Source organism: Anolis carolinensis, unplaced genomic scaffold (assembly GCF_035594765.1).
Source record: "Anolis carolinensis isolate JA03-04 unplaced genomic scaffold, rAnoCar3.1.pri scaffold_12, whole genome shotgun sequence".
NCBI lineage: Eukaryota > Metazoa > Chordata > Lepidosauria > Squamata > Dactyloidae > Anolis > Anolis carolinensis.
The window spans coordinates 21,258,655-21,274,841 of record NW_026943823.1 but is presented as its reverse complement, the minus strand read 5'-3'; the positions used below and the strand labels follow the sequence as shown (position 1 = coordinate 21,274,841).

The 16,187-nt window shown below is 41.3% G+C and overlaps 1 protein-coding gene across 3 annotated transcripts in view; it reads right to left on the bottom strand.

The window, feature by feature from the left end:
• nexmif (neurite extension and migration factor) overlaps positions 1–15,792 on the bottom strand; it is a 183,680-nt gene extending 167,888 nt beyond the window's left edge. Inside the window, exon 1 of one of the 3 annotated variants that reach the window (XM_062964068.1) lies at positions 15,687–15,792. The gene's annotated coding sequence lies outside the window, so the exon portion shown is untranslated. Of the gene's footprint in view, positions 1–4,191; positions 4,454–15,602 lie in introns of those variants that run through there. The other 2 variants (XM_062964069.1, XM_062964067.1) reach the window with 2 other exon arrangements.
• Between the last annotated feature and the right edge of the window lie 395 nt (positions 15,793–16,187).

Below are 16,187 nucleotides of genomic sequence, written 5' to 3'. Positions count from 1 at the left end.
AATCAAAGCACCCCCAACAGATGGCCACCAGTCTTTGTAATAATGATAGCAATACTAATAGTAGTAGTAGTAGCAGTAATAATAATAGCAGCAATAATAATAATAGGAGCAATCCTAGGGCACATCCAGTCCAACCCCCTTCTGCCATGCAGGAAAAACACAATCAAAGTACTATCACCCAGCCAGGAAAGGCATAATCAAAGCACCCCCAACAGATGGCCATCCAGCCTTTGTAGTAGTAGTAGTAGTAGTAGTAATAACAGCAATAATAATGACAATAGGAGCAACCCCAGGGGCCATCCAGTCCAACCCCCGTTTGCCATACAGGAAAAGCACAATCAAAGCACTCCGAAAAGATGGCCATCCAGCCTTTGTAGTAGTAGTAGTAGTAGTAGTAGTAGTAATAATAATAACAGCAATAATAATGACAATAGGAGCAACCCCAGGGGCTATCCAGTCCAACCCCCATCTGCCTTACAGAAAAAGCACAATCAAAGCTCTCCCAACAGATGGTCATCCAGCCTTTGTAGTAGTAGTAGTAGTAGTAGTAATAATAACAGCAATAATAATGACAATAGGAGCAACCCCAGGGGCCATCCAGTCCAACCCTCGTCTGCCATACAGGAAAAGCACAACCAAAGCACTCCCAACAGATGGCCATCCAGGCTTCATAGTAGTAGTAGTAGTAGTAGTAGTAGTAGTAGTAATAATAATAGCAATAATAATAACAGTAGGAGCAACCCCAGGGGCCATCCAGTCCAACCCCTGTTTGCCATACAGGAAAAGCACAATCAAACAGATTGTCATCCAGCCTTTGTAGTAGTAGTAGTAGTAGTAGTAGTAGTAATAGCAATAATAATAACAATAGGAGCAACCCCAGGGGCCATCCAGTCCAACCCCCATCTGCCATACAGGAAAATGCACAATCAAAGCACTCCCAACAGATGGCCATCCAGCCTTTGTAGTAGTAATAGTAGTAGTAGTAGTAGTAGTAGTAGTAGTAGTAATAATAATAATATAATAGTAGTAGTATAATAATAATATATTATACTATTATAATAATATAATAGTATGATGATGATGATGATGATAATAATAATAATAATAATAATAATAATAATAATAATAATAATAATTGCAGAAATCCCAGGGGCAGCTAATCAACCAAAGAAGTTGATGATTATTTTAATAGTATCCCCATCTTCATCCTTTCTGCCTTTCGTCAAAGCTCGAGGCGGGTTACAACAGAATGAAAAATACAGCACGCAAGGCAGATGGCACACAATATTTTGGAATTTCAGACCGTCAGCCAATTTTACGCAATAATCCAAGCGAAGATGAGCAGCAATGGTTCGCTTCAGCAGCAGGGAGGACTTTGCACCCTGTCTTAATGGCCAACCAAGGCAAAAACCCATTTAAACCAATCATTATTTCTAATAACAAAGTATGGGTTCAGATGGGTCCCATCTCCCTTCAAATAGCCCCAAAATACCCCGAAAAAGCATGCATTTCAGGGAAGACAGGGTTCGGTTTGTGCTCCATTCCTGAAGGAGAATCAAAGCAGCCATGTATCTATTATTATTATTATTATTATATAGTATTATATATTATATTGATGTATAACCCGCTTTATCTCTCCCGAAGGAAACTCCAAGCGGCTATGTATCAATTATTTTATTATATTTATACCCTGCTTTGGGCTATGTATCTATTATTATGATATTATATTTCTTTATACCCTGCTTTATCTCTTCCAAAGGAGACTCGAAGCAGCTATACACCATTATTATTATTATTATTATTATTATTATTATTGATTTATGCCCCACTTTCTTTCTCAAAGACGACTCCAAGCAGCTATGTATCTATTATTATTATATTGATGTATGCCCTGCTTTATCTCCTCTAAAGAGATATTATTATATTATTATATTGATTTATACCCCACTTCCTTTCTCAAAGATGACTCCAAGAAGCTATGTCTCTATTATTATTATTATTATTATTATTATTATTATTATTATTATTATTATTATTATTATTATAATATTGCTTGGACTTGTCTTTGAGAAAGAAAGTGTTGTATAAATCAATATAATACAATAATATCTTTTGGGAGGAGATAAAGCAGAGTATAAAGAAATATAATATCATAATAATAAATACATAGCCCAAAACAAGATATAAATATAATAATAATAGGCACATAGCTGCCTCGAACCTCCTTCGGGAGAGATAAAGCAGGGTATAAATCAATATAATAATAATAATAATAATAATAATAATAATAATAGATACAGAGCTGCTTGGAGTGCTCTTTGAGGAAGAAAGCAGGGTATAAATCAACCAAAGAGGACTCCAAGCAGCTATGTATTATTATTATTATTATTATTATTATTATTATTATTGGGCAAGGGAAGGAGTCACAGTCCTCCTTGGGTGCAAGCCTCTTCCAGCACCCTTCGGGAGAGATATCGTGGAGTATACATCAATATAATAATAATAATAATAATAATAATAATAATAATAATAATAGATACATAGCTGCTTGGAGTCCTCTTTGAGGAAGAAATCTATTATTATTATTATTATTATTATTATTATTATATTGATTTATACCCGACTTTCTTCCTCAAAGAGGACTCCAAGCAGCTATGTATCCATTATTATGATTATTGTTATTATTGTTATTATTATTATTATTATTATATTGATGTATACACCGCTGTATCTCTTTTGAAGGGGTCTGGCAGGGGCTATTAATAATAATAATAGATACACAGCTTCTTGGAGTTGTCTTAGAGGAAGAAACCTATCATTATAATATTATAATATTGATTTATACCCCACTTTCTTCCTCTAAACAGCTATGTATCGATTATTATTATTATTATTATTATTATTATTATTATTATTATTATTATTATTATTATGACACAGCAAACAAGATAGATATGCTGGATTTCATATCATATATATCTTGCTTTCTATGTCATAATAAAATAATTATTATTATATTGATGTATACCTTGCTGTATCCCCTTCCCTTGCCCCCTTATTTGCCTGCCTGCCTTCCTCCTTCCTTTGCTTCTTCCTTCCTTCTCTCCTTCCTTCCTTTTTTCCTTCCTTCCTTTTTTCCTTCCTTCCTTTTTTCCTTCCTTCCTTCTCTCCTTCCTTCCTTCTCTCCTTCCTTCCTTCTCTCCTTCCTTCTCTCCTTCCTTCCCTCCTTCCTTCCCTCCTTCCTTCCTTCCTTCTCTCCTTCCCTCCTTCCTTCCCTCCTTCCTTCCCTCCTTCCTTCCTTCCTTCTCTCCTTCCTTCTCTCCTTCCTTCCTTCTCTCCTTCCTTCTCTCCTTCCTTCCCTCCTTCCTTCCCTCCTTCCTTCCTTCCTTCTCTCCTTCCTTCTCTCCTTCCTTCCTTCTCTCCTTCCTTCTCTCCTTCCCTCCTTCCTTCCTTCCTTCCTTCTCTCCTTCCCTCCTTCCTTCCCTCCTTCCTTCCCTCCTTCCTTCCTTCCTTCTCTCCTTCCTTCTCTCCTTCCCTCCTTCCTTCCTTCCTTCTCTCCTTCCCTCCTTCCCTCCTTCCTTCCCTCCTTCCTTCCTTCTCTCCTTCCCTCCTTCCTTCCCTCCTTCCTTCCTTCCTTCTCTCCTTCTCTCCTTCCTTCCTTCTCTCCTTCCTTCCCTTCCTTCCTTCCTTCCTTCTCTCCTTCCTTCTCTCCTTCCTTCCTTCCTTCCTTCCTTCCTTCCTTCCTTCCTTCCTTCCAAGGCAGCCTCTCCCCAACCCGAGCCTCCTCCTTCTCCCAACAAAGGCTGGCAATGGAGAGAAGGATTAAAATGGCAAAGAGGGAGAGGCTTCCCCATGGCAAGCCTGCCTCATTCCCCTTCTCTTCCTTCCCATCCCCTGGTTCCCATCCCACCCAGAGCCTGGCTCCCTTCACTTCCCAGAGCCCCATCCTCAGAGGCAGGCTGGCTGCCTTGCCTGCAGAATAAGCAAGGCTGGGAACAAGGGGGGCTTTGCAGTGCTGTGGGCACCAATGCATTGCATAGGCATGCCCATTGCACACACACACACTCACACACACACACACAGACAGAGACAGACACAGAGACACACTCATCCTGCTGCAGGAAAGGAAAAGAGGGAGATGGAGAGAGAGCTCTTGCCTTTGCCTTCCATTGGGCACAAAAGCATCCTTACCGAGGCCTGGGCGCTGCAAAAGGCGGGCGATGCAAGCGATGCAGGTGCTTCTCCCGCTCCATCCACAGGCCGGGAAGGCATGCGATATTGGGGAGGGGGATGCGCCGCTGGCCCCCTCCTCCTCCTCCTCCTCCTCCTCCTCTTCTTCCTCCCTCACTGCATCCCTGCCTCTTATTTACGCAGCCATTCACTCCTCCACCTGCGTCGGGAAATCTAAGGGAGGGAGGGAGGGAAGGGAGCAAGGAGAGAGAGAGAGAGAGAGACCCCTCCCTCTCCGGGCGCGCCCCCGCTCGCCGCCCAGGCGCAGGCGCGGGGAAAAGGGGCGCGCACGCTCTCTCTCGCTCTCTTTTGGGGCGCGCGCCCGTGCCTGCCTCGCTCTCCCGAAAGGGCCCGCGGGGGGAGGAGGCATCCAGAGATAGAGATGGAGGGATTCATAGATACATACATAGATACATGGACAGATATATAGACAGACAGATAGATACATAGACAGATACATAGATACATACATAGATACATGGAAAGATACATGGACAGATATATAGACAGACAAATAGACACATAGATACATAGACAGATACATAGATACATGGAAAGATACATGGACAGATACATAGATACATACATAGATACATGGAAAGATATATAGACACAGATAGATACATAGACAGATACATAGATACATACATAGATACATGGAAAGATACATGGACAGATATATAGACAGACAAATAGATACATAGACAGATACATAGACAGATACATAGATACATACATAGATACATGGACAGATATATAGACAGACAAATAGATACATAGACAGATACATAGACAGATACATAGATACATACATAGATACATGGACAGATATATAGACAGACAAATAGATACATAGACAGATACATAGACAGATACATAGATACATACATAGATACATGGACAGATATATAGACAGACAAATAGATACATAGACAGATACATAGACAGATACATAGATACATACATAGATACATGGACAGATATATAGACAGACAAATAGATACATAGACAGATACATAGACAGATACATAGATACATACATAGATACATGGACAGATATATAGACAGACAAATAGATACATAGACAGATACATAGACAGATACATAGATACATACATAGATACATGGACAGATATATAGACAGACAAATAGATACATAGACAGATACATACATAGATACATACATAGATACATGGACAGATATATAGACAGACAAATAGATACATAGACAGATACATACATAGATACATACATAGATACATGGACAGATATATAGACAGACAAATAGATACATACAGATACATAGACAGATACATAGACAGATACATACATAGATACATGGACAGAAATATAGACGGACAAATAGATACATACAGATACATAGACAGATACATAGATACATACATAGATACATGGACAGAAATATAGATAGACAAATAGATAGACAGATACATACATACATAGATACATACATAGACATGTACATAGACAGATACTTAGATACATACATAGACAGATACATAGATAGATGCATACATAGATACATAGACAGATTCATAAATACATACATAGATAATACATAGATACATAGACAGATACATAAATACATAAATACATAGACAGATACGTAGATACATAGACATATACATAGATACATACATACATACATAGATACATACATAGATACATAGACAGATATATAGACAGACAGATTCAAAGATACATACATAGATACATAGACAGATTCATAGATACATACATAGATACAAAGACAGATTCATAGATACATACATACATAGATACATGGACAGATATATAGACAAATAGATACATAGACAGATACATAGACAGATACATAGATACTTAGATACATACATAGACAGATACATACATAGATACATAGACAGATACATAGATACATAGATGCATACATAGATACATACATAGATAAATGGACAGATATATAGACAGATGCATAGACAGATAGATACATACATAGACAGATTCATACATACATAGATGTCCTGCTCACTTCAAAGGATCAGTCTGAACGCAGATCAGAGATGGCTGCTCTCAAATCCAATCTTTATTGAAGAACACATGACTTTGGAAAAGTCAGGAATGACCCAATGTTTACATACAACTATTTTTATAACTTTTGATGCTACGTAACACCACACGTAAATATCATCATCAAGTCCCACCCCCAAATATCACATTACTACCATTTTCACACACTAGACCAATTATAATTGTTTATACTTTCGGCCCCAAGTTCCCAGGCATATTCTATCTTCTTCTGCCAGGTGCTCCTGGGATTGTTTATGTTATGACTCCCAGTTACAGGGCTGAATTACCAAAGCCCTGTAACTGGGTTCCATGACATGGTGCCCTCCTTTTCTTCGTCCTCCTCTTCGGTTCTTCTTTCATCACAAGTCTGAAACAAAACAATAATTCTATGTGTCCATTTTGTCCAAAGTACCCATATATTTTTTCAGTAAGCTACGATGGAATACAGGGTGTATTTTCCCTAAACTTTTTGGCAATGCCAACTGGAAAGTCACCTCGTTGATAACACCCTGTATTCTAAATGGTCCAATATATTTAGGGCCCAATTTTTTCGAAGGTAGCCCCAGTTTGATGTTTTGGGTACTTAGCCACACTAAATCTCCTTTCTCCAATTTATCACCTTCCACCCTCTTTCTGTCTGCGAATACTTTATACTTTTTATGTGCTTCCTTTAAGGATGCAGTCACTTGACTCCAGCATTCCATCATTTGCGCTTTCCATTTCCCTGCCTCTGTTCCCTCATTCTCTGTCCATCTTGGCAGCTGGGGCAGAGGCTGTATTTCATACCCGTAAACTACTTCAAAGGGGGTTTTATTTGTTGCTGAATGTATAGTCGAATTAAAAGCTAGTTCTGCAAAAGCCAACCACCGAGACCAGTCATTTTGTCTCATGTTAGAGTACATTCGAAGGAACTGCCCAAGTGTCTGCTGAGTACGTTCTACCGCCCCATTTGTCATGGGGTGAAAAGCAGAACTTAAACTCCTTTCTGCTCCTAGCATTTCTAGGAATTTTTCCCAAAATTTTGCTGTGAATTGTACTCCTCTGTCACTGACCACTCTACTGGGACATCCATGCAGTTTGTAAATGTGGTTTATGTACAATTCAGCTAGTTTCTCGGCTGATGGTAGTTTCGTCAGTGCTATAAAGTGGGCCTGTTTAGAAAACAGGTCCAATACCGTCCAAATATAACGATGTCCTTTGCTAACCGGTAGTTCCCCCACAAAGTCCATAGCTACACATTCCCAAGGTCTGGTAGGTTCTGCTACTGTTTGTAATAATCCCATTGGCTTCCCTCCTCTCGATTTATTTCTGGCACAATCATCACATTGAACAACATAATTTTTTATGTCCTTCCTCATCCCTGGCCACCAGCAATGTTTTGCTATTGCTTTTGTTGTTTTTGTAATTCCTGTATGACCAGCGCTCTGGTTGTTGTGAAAACGATGCAAAATCTTGATCCTTAATGTTGCTGGGATATACAGTTTCTTGTTCACAAACCAAAATCCCCCCTTCTGCTCCCCCTGTTCTGCATTGGATGCGATCCACTGGTCTCCTTCATAAGACTGTTTCAGCTCGTTTCCCCAATTATCTTTTCCGTCGAGTTCAACCATAGCAGTGTTCTCCTTTTGGGTTTGTGCTCTTGTTCTGACAGCTAAACCCCATTGTTTGTCAGAGAATATTGTTCCCTCTTTTGCTGTGGGTATTCCTTCGTGTTGAGGCATGCGTGAAAGAGCATCTGCCAAGACATTCTGCTTCCCCTGAAAAAACTTTAATTGGAAATCGAACCTGCTGAAGTATTGTGCCCATCTAATCTGTTTGGGGGACAATTTTCGAGGGGACTTTAAATACTGGAGGTTCTTATGGTCAGACCAAATTTCAAATGGGATTCCGCTTCCTTCGAGAAAGTGTCGCCAGCATTCTAAGGCTTTTAATATGGCTAGTGCCTCTTTTTCCCATATCGGCCAACATTTTTCAGTTTCGCTGAACTTCCGGGACAAATATCCACAGGGTTTTAAGTTCCCATTTTGATCCTTTTGCAATAGTACTGCCCCATACGCACAGTCTGAGGCATCGCAATGGATTATGAAAGGGCTCCTGATATCGGGGTGTTTTAGAATGGGTCCTTCTGTGAAGCATTCTTTTAGGGTTTCAAATGCCTTTTGGCATTCTGGCGTCCAACTTAGTTTGGCGCCAGGAGCTTTTACTTTTGCTGTCTCTCCTTTCCCTTTTGTTTTTAAAAGTTCAGTAAGGGGTGCGGTTATTTGCGCGAAGCCTTTTATGAAGGATCTATAAAAATTTGCAAACCCCAGAAACGATTGCAATTGCCTCCTTGTTTGAGGCACTCCCCATTCTTTTACATCTGATACTTTAGCTGGATCCATAGCTAACCCTTCTGGAGATATCCGATACCCCAGAAAGTCAATTTGAGTTTTATTAAATTCACATTTGGACAGTTTGGCGTACAGCTTTGCTTCTCTTAGTCTCTGCAAAACTTCCCGGACCAATTTCACGTGCTTTTCCTTATCTTCAGTCACAATCAAGATATCATCAAGAAATATGAATACCCCTCTGTACAACAATGGGTGCAGTATTTCATTTATAAGTTGCATAAAGCAGCTGCCTCCATTTTTTAAACCGAAAGGCAAAATTTTATATTCAAAATGGCCGAATGCGCAGGAAAATGCAGTTTTCCAAGTATCCTCCGGTTTGATCCTTAATTTATGATATGCTTCAATTAAATCAAGTTTAGTAAATATGCTCCCTTTCTTTAATACGGTAATTAAATCCTTTACTAATGGCATAGGGTATTTATTGTCCTTAGTAATTGCATTTAAATTTCGATAATCAATGCACAATCTCAGGGAGTTGTCTTTCTTTCTCCTGAATAACACTGGGGCCCCGAGAGGAGAATTGGATGGCTTAATGAAGCCTCGCGCCAGGTTTTTATCAATGTATTTCCTCAATTCCTCCTTTTCCTGCACAGACATGGGATACACTTTTGGTTTTGGTAAGTTTGCTCCTGGGGTTATTTCAATTTCTACTTCTACATTCCTTTTGGGGGGTAATTTACTCGCCTCTTTCTGATTGAACACATCCACAAAATCTCTGTATTCAGGTGGCAATAGCTGTGGGTCTATTTCACCTTCTTCATCTCCCTCGTCCTCCTCTTCTGCAATTTTGCTTATCTCCCATTGCATCTTCTGTTCTTTGAATGCTAGGCTTTTTCCTCTCCAATCTACTTCAGGATTTGCCTGTTCGAGCCATGGTATCCCTAATATTACGTGGTATGTGGCAATAGGGGCTATCACAAAGGATATTCTTCCTTCCCATTTGCCTATTTTACATGGGATTCCTCGTATTTCCTTTGTAGATACTTCCCCAGCAGCGACTGATCCATCTAGCTGCGAAAATGCAATTGGGGAGTCAAGCGCCATCTGCTGGCATTTCAGCGCTCCTGCTAACTCCGGGGTTATAATATTTCTAGAACACCCACAATCCACAAATGCCTTGCAGGTGGCCCGATTTTCTAGCCCTGAGAGGCAGATTGGCACTACTATCATGCGGTTGTCCCGACTCACCAGTTTTTCTGAAGATTCTGGGGCCTGCACCTCCTCTTCCGCGCGCCTCCCGGTTGCTGGCTTGGGCTTTGGGGCTTTTGGCGGCTCCCCCTTCCGGGCCCAGCATTCTGCTGCTCGATGGCCCGTCTTCCCACATACAAAGCATCCCGGTTTAGGTTTGTTGTCGTCTCCTCTGGAGGGAATCCCCGGCCTCCCTCCGGGTCTTTCCTGCTTCCTCGTTTCTCCTCGACCCCTCGCCACCGGTCTTTGCTGGCCGCTGCCGCTCCTGAAGCGCTTTACTTGGGCCAGGGTGGATTCGACGCGCCCCGCTAGTTGAATCCATCCCTGGAGCGTTTCGGGGTCGTCTCTGTGCGCTGCCCAGCTGAAAATCTCGGGGCGCAGTCCCTCTTTAAATAACTCCACTTTGGTCACTTCAGACCATTCTGGTACCCTTTCCGCGAGGTGAAGGAATTCCTCAGCGTACTCGGGCACTGTTTTGTCCCTCTGCTTTATTCCTTTCAGCTGGTCTCGAGCCCTCAATTGCTCTAGCCGGTCTCTGAACCGGTTTTCCAGTGCGGCGAGGAAGCGGGGTACTGACCTCAGGCATGGGTCGTGTCTGGCGTGGAGTTGCACGTACCAGCTTGCTGCTCCTCGCTTTAGTGTGTTGCCGATGGCTCGAACCCTGCTTGCTTCGGAGGGGAATGTGTGTGCATTGTCTTCCATGTATCCTCTGATGCTAATTAGAAAAAAGTTCAGTTCATCTGATTCCCCTCCGTATTCCAGTTTGAGATCTTCTCTTCTTGGCATCCATTCTGCGGCCCGTTGATGCTGTCTGGGAGGCATGGGGAGGGGTTGCATCAGGTTTCCTCGGGCGGCTCCTTGGAACACGCCGCGCCCCACTCCGGTGGTCATTCTGCGCGGCTCCTGAAAGTCTGCCGCCGCTGTCGGCCCTTCCGCCCATCTGCATACTGGCCTCGCTGTAGCCCCCTCATCTCGCCTTTCCCCGTCGTACGGCACATCCTCCTCCTCTTCCTGGGTCTCCTGCTGCTCTCCGCCTTCGTCTGCTAATCCACTGGACCCGATCCCTGGCCCTAGTGGTCTTTCTACTCCGACTCCCATTCGGGGGGTTGGGAGCTCTGTTGGGGTTGGCGGCCTCAGAATTCCCAGAGTTTGCTGGCGCTCCACTTCGCGCGCCATTCTGTCCCGGAACTCAAGCTCTTGCCAATATTCCTCGTCTCCCTCGTCCCTTGCCACCGCGGGACTCTGCGTTGAAGCTCGCTGTCCCCTCTGACTCCAATCATCTCCTTTGCTTGGCTCTCTCTCGGCGCCATATCGGATGTGCTCTTTTTGGAGATTCTCTTCCAATATTGGCACTATTCTCCCCACGGTATCCGTCAGCCTGGATAAATGAGTTTCCAGGATGGATAGCCGCAGGGCCACGGTCTCCGGCATGCTTCCTCCAGATCCCCAACTGGTTTCTGCCGCCGCCGGAACGCCTCTTCCCCCTCTGGGAATCCTCTGGGTCACGCCGTCCGGCTTGGGGTACCCCGTAGAGGAAGCTATGGCTTGCAATGTCTCTTCTGCCAACGGCAGAGCTCCCAGCGGAGGCCCCTTTGCTCCGTCATGGCTTTGATCTCCTTCCCTGCTCATTATCACTTCACTGCAAATTTGCAGGAGGGTGAGAACTGTATTCCTGACTTAATTGTCCTGCTCACTTCAAAGGATCAGTCTGAACGCAGATCAGAGATGGCTGCTCTCAAATCCAATCTTTATTGAAGAACACATGACTTTGGAAAAGTCAGGAATGACCCAATGTTTACATACAACTATTTTTATAACTTTTGATGCTACGTAACACCACACGTAAATATCATCATCAAGTCCCACCCCCAAATATCACATTACTACCATTTTCACACACTAGACCAATTATAATTGTTTATACTTTCGGCCCCAAGTTCCCAGGCATATTCTATCTTCTTCTGCCAGGTGCTCCTGGGATTGTTTATGTTATGACTCCCAGTTACAGGGCTGAATTACCAAAGCCCTGTAACTGGGTTCCATGACACATAGATACATAGATACATGGACAGATATATAGACAGACACACAGACAGATACATAGACAGATGCATAGACAGATAGATACATACATAGACAGATTCATACATACATAGATACATAGATACATGGACAGATATATAGACAGACATACAGACAGATGCATAGACAGATAGATACATACATAGACAGATTCATACATACATAGATACATAGATACATGGACAGATATATAGACAAACAGATACATACATAGATAGACAGATAAATTCATAGATACATACATAGTTACATAGACAGATACATAGACAGACAGATAAATAGATACAGATACATAGATAGATACATAGGTAGATAGACAGACAGATACGAGAGTTGAATGAAAAGTAATGCCTCCACCTTCGTAACTCCTCAACAAATGGCAGTCCTGATATGTGACAGGTCCTGGCTTGTTCAGTAGACTCTCCTCTACAGTTAGTTCCATTTGGTGGGAAGCCTTAGCATTGAACGGTTGTGTTGTTAAAGTGTGAAGTATGGAACCCTGTGCAGATGGTCGGTCAATGCGACTTAAGCAATGTGCAGTCATGGAAGGTGTCACCCCAAAGGAGATTCGTTATAGAATGCAAGCTGTTTGTGGTGATTGTGTTGATGTGAGTCCTGTGTGTCGTTGGGCGAGTAAGTTTAAAGATGTTGAGGTGGGAACATCTGACTTGCATGACAAACAAAGAGTTGGACGTCCTATGACAGCCACCACCAGGTTTCACAAGCAAAAGGTTGACAGATTGATTCAGGACGATAGTCATATCACTCAGAGAGAAATTTAAAGCAGAATCGGGATTTCACAAGAACGTGTGGGTCACATTATTGCTTTGCTTGGCTTTCGGAAGATCTCTGCACAATGGATGGGTCCTGTGAGACGCCGGTTGTGGAAACAGAGTGTCGACTTCATCATCCTTTTAGTTGCCCTCTTTCTCTGGACACTTCCCACCTCAGAGTCATTATTATTACTGCTATTATTATTATTATTACTACTACTAGTAGTAGTAGTAGTAGTATTCTTGGGTTGCTGTGAACCATGAAAATGAGCAAAACCAGGCCCCCAGCATTACAAAACTCTACAACCAGGACAGTAAATAAAGAACAACACTCTGAAAACAGGGGAATGCCAGACAGGAAACAACTAGAGCCAGCTAACACCTCCCAACAAAGGATTCCCCCAGTGAGGAAACAACCATGCTTTGAAGCTGCAAGCCCATTCAATGCTAATTAAGGTAACCAGTTACAACATTCGTACTTGCCAAGACCACAACACCACGTGGCTGGGCACAGCTCTATATATATATATATATATATATATATATATATATATATATATATATACACACACACACACACACACACACACACACACACACACACACACACATATATATATATATATATATATATATATATATATATATATAAACGGCGCTCCATGCAATCATGCCGGCCACATGACCTTGGAGGTGTCTACGGACAACGCGGGCTCTTCGGCTTAGAAATGGAGATGAGCACCAACCCCCAGAGTCGGACACAACTGCACTTAATGTCAAAGGAAACCTTTACCTATATATACATACACACACATCCATATATATACACACACAAATGCTTATAAACACACATTTATATACACTTAAACAAATATATATGCATATACACACATATATAGATACACATATATAGACATAAATATATACATTTGATTATATGGACACACACATATATGCATACAAATGCATATACATATATACACATGTATGCGTACATGTGTAGATATACATATCTATATACAGTAGAGTCTCACTTATCCAACATAAACGGGCCGGCAGAACGTTGGATAAGCGAATATGTTGGATAATAAGGCATTAAGAAAAAGCCTATTAAACATCAAATTTGTTTATGATTTTACAAATTAAGCACCAAAACATCACGTTATACAACAAATTTGACAGAAAAAGTAGTTTAATATGTAGTAATTACTGTATTTATGAATTTAGCACCAAAATATCACGATATATTGAAAACATTGACTACAAAAATGCGTTGGATAATCCAGAACCTTTGATAAGCGAGTGTTGGATAAGTGAGACTTTACTGTATATATAGACACACACATATACATATGTACCAATTTATATGCACATACACAACATATGTATGTACACACATATCTGTATACATATATACACACACATATGCATATATATGCATACATGCATACATATATGCACACTTGGATAATCCAGAGCCTTGGATAAGCGAGTCTTGGATAAGTGAGACTCTACTGTACCGTGTTTCCCCGAAAATAAGACAGTGTCTTATATTAATTTTTGCTCCCAAAGATGTGCTAGGTCTTATTTTCAGGGGATGTCTTATTTTTCCATGAAGAAGAATTCACATTTATTGTTGAACAAAAAATGAACATTTATTATACACTGTACAGTAGTTATCATCACAAACCAGCATACCCAGACAAACTGTGAATCCTATCAAGAATTTCTTGTTACTACCATTATTTCCATGTACAACTGGTATGTACATTTACCAATCTTGAATGCTCTGTTGTTCTGTTTGGCAGGCGCTGGGCATGCTTCCAAACAAAAACTTTGCTAGGTCTTACTTTCGGGGGAGGCCTTATATTTAGCAATTCAGCAAAATTTCTACTAGGTCTTATTTTTCGGGGATGTCTTATTTTCGGGGAAACAGGGTATATATACACACTTATACATATGCAAATGCAAACACAGACTTTATAGTATTACGAATGAGAGTCATGCCTTTCTTTCTGAGTGGCTCACCTCTACAGTTTGGCTTCCGACTGTTACATATTTATAATAATAATAAAATAAAACTTTATTTATATACCGCCCTATCTCTCCAATGGGACTCAGGGTGGTTTCCAATCATAAAAACAACACATACATTACATAGCAGCATGATAACACATTATTAAACAAGGCAAAACAATCTATATATATAAAAGAGTGATGGCATCAGGGAAGCGGACAAAACAACAAAACTACAGGCCCCCCAACCTCGAAATTTGACAACACAACCCATCATCCACGGCTCTAGGTTGATACAACAAAAAGAAAAGAAAAATAAAGTCCTAATTAGAGAGAGAGGAATCATTGCTTTTATCCAATTGTTGCCAGTTAGAGGACTAATCTCTGCCCACTTGGTCTCCTAGCAACCTACTCAGCCCAGGGGACAGGCAGACTTAGGCCTTGGCCTGTTCCACAGATTATCTAATTTGCACTGGATTATATGGCAGTGTAGACTCAAGGCCCTTCCACACAGCTATATAACCCATTTATAAGGCTGTGAAGAAGGGGCCTCATGTAATCCAGTTCTAAGCAGATAATATAAGATTATAAATATAATATGTAATAATTACTGTGATATAGAATCATAGAATCATAGAATAGTAGAGTTGGAAGAGACCTCATGGGCCATCCAGTCCCACCCCATTCTGCCAAGAAGCAGGAAATCGCATTCAAAGAGATTAATAATAATACAGAACAATATAATCTCTAAAATCAGGACAGTAAATAAAGAGCAACACTCTGAAAGCATGAGCCACAGCAACGCGTGGCCGGGCAAAGCTAGTACAATTATATAGCAATAAATAACACTTACACAACCTGATCAAGTGGACAGGAACCATATTTGCTTCGACGGATGGATTGTAGATGAGCTGGGAGCATGGTTGCAGATTCTTACCTGGTTACAGGAACATAGCTGTATTGTTCCCAAACTCTCCTAAGCAGCTTTTCTCTTTTCTGCAGCTTTTCCATTTGTGAACATCCTCCAACAGCTGCAGCCCATTAGGCATCCAGCCAAAGAGAGGCAACTTCACACACCTGAAGCTTGGTCCTGATATGCACATTGGTAAACAGTTAATATAAGTTACTATTGGATCTGAAGTTGATGGTCTGGATGAATGGAGGAAGATAGAGCCAATTGATAGATAGGGCTGATAGAGAAGGCAGATACATAGATTGATTCAACAGATGGATAAAACCGATAGATACCTAGATCTGGTGATACATGGGGCAGATGATAGATAGACCCAACAGATCAACAAATAGTTTTCTAAGATCTACAGAGATATTCGCAAGAACACCGCAGCAAGCGAGAGTCCAAAAGTGGCAGGCTAAAAACCATTAGTTCTGGGCCGGGCTGTGGCGCAGCTGGCTAGTAACCAGCTGCAATAAATCACTA